The following is a 7,250-nucleotide window of genomic DNA, read 5'->3' on the forward strand; positions in this document are numbered from 1 at the left end:
TCCCTGTCGCCAATTTTGGCCTGACAAAGGACTTTCTACCCCAAGGCAAATCGGTTGCAACACTGCATGCTATCGGAGATGACCACGTCACGACGTTTTCAGTAAATGTCTGCTCCAATTCTTCGTCATCTCCACAGAATGTAATTTTCCCTGATGCAACATTTCGTCCCATGATTGCTGCGGACCTATTGCCTGAACAAGCATTAGCTTTGTGTCACCTTTTGGTTTCCTACCACGACATCTTCAACCTCAACAATCGACAGTTGGGCCAGACTTCAGTCGAAGCGCCGAAGTCGAAGCGCCAACTCAGCACAGTGCCATCCTGCCCTGTGCTGAGTTGGATGATGAGGAGATCGTCCGCCAGGTTCTGGAGCCATCGCTAGTGGACAGCGACTCTGATGATGATGCACCGCCCACACCACAGCCATCGAGAGCAGACTTGGCACAGGCCTTGACGACGCTCTTCTGTGCCTATAGCAATAGTCTGACACTGTCGGATATACAGGCTGACCTGATCGCGCATAAGGGTGCATGTGTAGAGTCGCGCATTGACAATTTTTTCCGTCCACTGGGACCATAAAGGTACTTTTTTTCTGGCGATCGAATCCTTTTTTTTCGGACTCCCGATTATTCGGACTTTTTGGCGGTTCCCGTCAAGTCCGAATAAACGGTCAGCGACTGTAATCCTTTCACAACGCACTTAAATAGACAGCTAGCTTGTTTTTACCCATAGCATGGTCCTCGAGCATCAGTGTGCCAATTTATGTATGAAAACAGATTTTGAGTTCGAAATACAGATCTCAGAAAAGTTTTGCAAAGCGACTGAACCTCAGACGTGTGAGATGGGTTGGGATCCAATGAGCTAGGAGTGCAAGTTCCCTTGGTCTTCTCAAGCCTAGCAACATTCTGACAGTGTACAAGACCATGAACTACATCACGATTGCCAATGTTGGACTCTGTGGTTTGAGAATGAATGAGAAACATATGTCTAAATTGATACAGGAGGATGAATGGGCCCACTCTGGTAATTTCAAGCTTGCATTTGACAATGTGGTCGCACTAGGTGCCAGGGGGACGAACCTAAACATCATTGTCAACTGCGACATTCAGATAAGAGTGTTGGCATGAGACATAAAACAGCACTACACAGGAGTGTTTGCATCAATGTGCCAGATGCACAGGCCAGCAGAGCTTGAACAAACATGGCAGGGATGTCTACCCGCACCAAAGTACCGCCTGCTTGTGTTCAGACATTAGACGGTTTGAAGAAACCATTCATACACCTAAAGCACTAAATCAGCTGAACATTCATTACAAAATTCTGGAAGTTTCTGAATTAGTAAAAACAAAAAAGCTTTGAAGGTTGGTTTCATCACTACTGTAAATGTGCTCACAAAATACCTCTCGCTTTACAAGTGCATGGCGAGAGGTACTTGTACCTTGCGGTGGACAGCAAGCTTCTGCTGTTTGTCATGAAGATGAAGCATGGCTTTACATTCTCTGCATTAGGCGTTTTGTTCGGCGTACATTGAACTAGTGTGTCATGCATTTTCTATGCCACTCTGGATGTCCTGTCCATCAGCACCGGAGGTTGGATCAAGTGGTTTTCGAGGGATGTGGTACAAGCATCGATGCTTCCCTCTTTCTGCCGCAACTATCCCGATTGTAGGGTTATTCTAGACTGTTCGGAAGACAGAATTGAGAAGCCAGGTAAAGTCGCAGATATTATAAACTGCTGGAGCAATTACAAGAACGACTTTACACTGAAATGTTTAGTTGGGATCATGCCATCCGGTTACATAACATTCATTTCGGATGTGTTTGGTGGCAGATCGAGCAACGCGTACATCATCGCGAACTCTGGATTGATTAACCTGCTGGAACTGGGGGATAGGGTGATGGCGGACAAAGGTTTCCCCCATGTAAAGTGCGACTTGGAAAGTAAGGATGTCACACTTGTCATGCCACCTTTTGCAAAGGCCAACGAGCAGTTTACGAAGGCTGAGATGGAAGAGACTTATGAGGTCGCATCTCACTGTATTCGTGTGGAGAGGTGCATTCAACGCACGCATCAAGATTTTTGTGATCTTGAGTGAAAGGCCAACTCCAGAACTCAAGTATCACGTCGACAAGATAGTGCATGTGTGCAGCGTGCTGGCTAACCTATAAGGTCCTGTCATCAAGACTGTGTGAGTGCTTTGAACAGAAGCAAATGTTTGGACAGCTCTTTTTTATTTTTGCTGTATTGTGCAAGCATGCACACATTTTATGCAAAAAAATCATGCTTCACAAATCAACACTGCTAAAGTTTAATACAGACTTTGGCGCCTCAGCACACCTGGGAAGTAGTGCCTAAAAAACACTAATTTCGGCACAAATTTTTTCAGAAAGGAATCGTTTCTTCTTCTACACATTTCGACCCCTTTTCGGGTGTACACGTAAAAGTCACATATGCTCGCATCTACAACATACATGCTTATTTGAACTTGTGTGTAGTCGACGTGACTTTCCCGTAGTTGCAGCTTTTGTTCTTCATAGTGGAGACAGTCCACATTTATGTTCTCATTAACAATGGGCTGTGTCTCGCACCTTGAAGGGGCCTTGATCTCTAGCAAGCGGATTCCTTGCTTTTCGTCCACCAAACCATCCAGGCTACAGCACAACCATGGCTGCGCAGTGCCTGATGACAAGTCCCACTTGAATCACCTTGTGCCCCTCTTTGGATATGTACTCTTGCCATGCGACTGGCTCTTTTGCCACATCATATGCACATGCAGCGCTTTTAAAGGAGTGTGGCGTTGCCAGTCTTTTTCCCAAGATTTCAAAGTCTGCTTGACGTGTCTTTATCCTGTGAGCCTTGGAACTCGCTGAAATTCTCAGTGCCCTCTTACAATGCCACTGTGGGCATCCACTGTGTAGAATAATTTGTTTTGCAATGTTGTTGCGTTCATCCTCCGTCACCACTACCTCAAGAAGGAAGTCGTCACTCACTTCTTCAATTGGAGTGCTCTCTGCTCCAAATATTTTGTTGGGCTGACCCAGTCGCCCGAGCAGTCTGTCCAAGCTTGCTAGATTTTCCTTTACTTGCTCCTCTTGGCGGAGCATTATGCCCAAAGGGCAGTTTGAGTTGATTATGGCTCTGGGCACAGGTTGCTTCACCAGCATGTCATCTGGACGCTTAGGTGGGTGCATTTCAGAAAAAATACTCCCTTATTATACATCCCAAGTTGCTTCGCCGATGGCCGTTTCCACACATTTGCTTTGGACGTCTTCGTTGATGTGTCCTCTTGATTGACATATGTAATCACTGCTGCAGAATGCTTTCACTGCCCTGAGACACCACCTCTACAGGTGCAGGGAGCTTGTGTGATGTTCCTACTGGCATCCAGCTGATGAGAAGAGAAATGTATGCAAGGCATTTTAATACTGCACAAAATTGAGGGAACAATTTAATAAACCTTATTAGCTCACCATCTACCTTTCACAAAATTTGGGGATGCAATGCGAGGTCAGCTAGAGCTGTGCAGGATTTATTTACTTGTTAGGAACATGAAGCAGTGAACTGAGTTACCTAGCATATTAACATAAACATACCTAGTGGCACGGTAACGCTACGACTATTTGTAGAATTAAGCTAGGATGAAGGGTAGCTGGGCTACCAAAACTGCAGGGTCTGCAGGAAAAACAAAGTGTGGCTTTCTGGCCCACATAAGTAAGCTGTGCAAACCTTGTAATGACAGAAGTGCATAAAGAGACACGCTTCTACGCATGTGCATTTCTCATATACTATATTTCACGACATTGTGGAATAAACAGTTGAAAGTAGTAGCTGTCCAGTGTTTGACCTTCCTTTTGTGCCGTGTCCCTTGTTTGCACTTTACAAAACTTTTTTCTTTATTTGGAAAACAACATAAACAAAGAAACGGGTCGTTACACTGTGCAACAAATTTAAGCGAAACACTCCGCAAACGCGGCGACATGGCTGCGAATAGTCGTGACCCGAAGCCACGGTCGCAACGAAGGAACGCCGCCTAGCCAGTGGCCGCGATTTCATCTAAGCCATCGATAATTCTAAATAGTCTCAATATTTTGCAAGTACACAGGTAGTGGGTACGCACTAAACTTATTCTAAGCATGAAAGAATGATAACTTACCTCGATCGTTATGGAGTAAGCCTATTGCGAGGCACATGCATTTGGCCTTCAAGACAATATCTTTAAAGCCAGCTCGAACGACTAATGCGCCAGCCACGGGCACTTGCACCACCATAGCTTCCTATGCAAGGAGCCACTATCGTCTGCTACGATTCTCATTATTGCACGCGAGTTGCAGTGCAAGTGACGCTGCGTGCGGCTTTCAAAGCCGCACGCAGGTCCTGCACGAAGTGTATAGATCAACACAGCTTTTGCTGTTTTTAAATTTTAGTTTATAACACCCTGTGTTTGACGCAGCATAGCCTTAGTCGTTGTTGCGCCACTAAACCCCATTTAACTAACTAAATAACTAACGCAAATGGTACTCTGTCTTCAAAAGGCTCACCTCACTGAATTAAGAATTTAACTATGTAAATGTTTGCAATGTACATCAGTTGTGCCTATCCCTCAAGTGGAGTGGCAACTGTTGAAAGGTCCACAGCAAGTCACCATGTGAACCTCCATATGCCATTTCAAGCTGTAGCTATTTGAGCAATATTAGTCAACATGATAACAGTACTGTATGCATACCACCAGATCAGCAACTCTGTGGGTTTTATTTCAAAGATATGGTCCATCAGCTCTCTTTCACGTAAATTTTATAAGATACTTAAACTCTCGCAACTCGTAGGCGGTTAAAAATGCAATACTGGAGGCAAACTTACTGACCATCTGATTTCCTATGGAGTGCCTCTGCCTAATAGAAAGGAGCGTACTTATTACAGCTACACGCACTTCAGCTATTTCTAAATAGCCTTTGTCACAGGCTCTACATCCTTACTACCATACCTGCACTGTCGAGTGTAGGATTTAGATTGAACTAAACATTTCGACAGAATTACCTGTCTGGTTGCAAAAATTGATGAAGACTTAAAGAGTGACTCCAACCAAACAAGGGAATTTATTAGCCCGACGTTTCAGAGCCAATTCGGCTCCTTCAGGGGGTTCTCTTCTGAAGTGGCGCTGTGCAGCTTTTAAAAGGTCCGTCGTAAGAAAGGAAGGGGGAGAGAGCGTAAGGTGGGGAGACACTTGACAGGGCACCTGCTCTTGACAGACGGGAAAGGCGAAAGGGTGGGGGGGGGGTGGATGCAGAGTTGCTGGTCGGCTGGGATGATCGATGCTGGGGGCGCTTTACCCGAGGGAATCCCGTTGAAGGGGGGCAGGGAGCGAGGTGTTTTGGTATTGGTGACCTAGAGCGGGGGGTCCTTTCTCCCCTTTGTTGCATATACAAGGCCATTCACAGAAGGTAGGATGCGCTTCACGCAGTTTATATTACCCGCCATATTCTGAATGTGCCATGACTTCAGTAGCAGCCTTTTTCACCAGTTTGTCTCTGTTTGGAGGATTTGGGTTTCTTGGAAAGAAATATTGTGGTCGGAGTCTTCGGAATGTTTGGCGACGGCGCTGCGTATTCGGTTGATTGTTCTGACGTCATTTTCATGTCTGATTCTTTGTTTTAGATTTTTGGTTTCCCTGATGTACGATGCCGGACAGTCAGCACAGCTGATTTTATGGACGACGCCTTGAGCTTTTATTTATGGTGGACGGTCTTTTGGTTTAGGAATGAGGATATTCAAAGTGTTCATTGGTTTGTGCGCGACCTTGAGGCCTTTTTTCAATATTTGGCTGCGAGCTTCGCTCGTACCTTTGACGTGTGGGATGGACACTCGTTTCTGTGGTTGGGAGGAAGTGAAAGGTTGGAGGTCTAGTACTCTGTTTCTTCTTTTTTGTTGTCGGGTAGTTTTTAAATGAATTCCATTGCATAGCCATTCCTTCTAAGTTCATTAAGAACCATTCTACTTTCTTTCTTTTGATCTGATTCCAATGAGCAATGAGTTTTGGCTCCTTTCAATAAAGAATTTACAACAGATGCCTTGTGGTTTGCCGGATGGTTTGATGCGAAGTGGAGGTAGCAGCCCGTGTGGGTTGGTTTTCGGTATACTGAAAATTTTAGATTGCCGTCAGCTCTTGTAACTTGTACATCTAGGAATGGTAGCGATTCGCTTTGTTCGCGCTCATACGTGAACTGTATATCAGGGTCTATGGAATTTTCGAATGGAAGAAAAGACCGACCGCTCTAGGTCACCAACACCAAAACACCGCGTTCCCCTCCCCCCTTCAATGGCATTCCCGCGGGTAAAGCGCCCCCAGCATCGATAATCCCAGCCAACCAGAAACGCCGCAGCCTCCCCCCCCCCAACCCTTTCGCATTTTTCGTCTGTCAAGAACAGGTGCCCTGTCAAGTGTCTCCCCACCTTTCGCTCTCTCTCCCTTCCTTTTTTCTTACGATGTACCTTTAAAGCTGCACACTGCCACCTCCGAAGAATACCCCCTGAAGAAGGAGCCAAATTGGCTGCGAAACGTCGGGCTAATAAATTCCCTTATTTGGTTGGAGTCACTAAGTCTTAAAGGATTAAGATGGAAGCGATCATTTCCAGTGTTGTTCGAGACAGGTGAAGGGTAAATGTTCTCCATGTTTGATGTGAGGGTGACGTGTTGTAAAATGGGATAATTGAAGGGGCATTCCACCGTGACACCGGTATCAACACATTTCGACGTAGAGGATAGAGGAATTACCATACATACCTAACTGTTGCATATATTACAGCGAAGCTGGGGTGCGATCGGAGATCTTCCCGGGGCAAAGTCGGAGATCTTTGTTCGTTTCGCATTCTGTTCAGTTGCTTCAACGTCACACAGTGGCAGTGTGCAAAATTTGTGACAATGGGAGGGAGAGAGCGGCCAATCGGTGAACTTGTCTGGGGAGTTCGTCGTTCTTGGTGACGTCAAAATGACAACACGCTCCTGTCAATGATTTTGTTTATGAGCACGTCTGTGTGCGATTACGGACGCATACACCCCAACTCACAAGTAAACTTAGGCCCACTCTATCACCAACGTATGAAGACTAAGTGAATGGACGCACACTTGAATCAGCGCGCCAAACCTGGGTGACTGTGATTACACCGACAACACACGAATGTTCGAAGCTGAACATTTCTGGCGGTCCACACACTAAACGAGTGACTAGCGATAATACATCTGTGCTACAAACTA

At 45.7% G+C, this 7,250-nt stretch overlaps 2 pseudogenes; one reads left to right on the forward strand and one right to left on the reverse strand.

Moving 5' to 3' along the window:
• Positions 1–1,343: 1,343 nt before the first annotated feature.
• Positions 1,344–2,318, forward strand: LOC119463686 (uncharacterized; annotated as a pseudogene).
• On the reverse strand, positions 2,310–3,221 carry LOC125939851 (uncharacterized; annotated as a pseudogene).
• Between the last annotated feature and the right edge of the window lie 4,029 nt (positions 3,222–7,250).

The sequence above is a fragment of the Dermacentor silvarum genome, chromosome 9 (assembly GCF_013339745.2).
Source record: "Dermacentor silvarum isolate Dsil-2018 chromosome 9, BIME_Dsil_1.4, whole genome shotgun sequence".
In the NCBI taxonomy this organism is placed as follows: Eukaryota; Metazoa; Arthropoda; class Arachnida; order Ixodida; family Ixodidae; genus Dermacentor; species Dermacentor silvarum.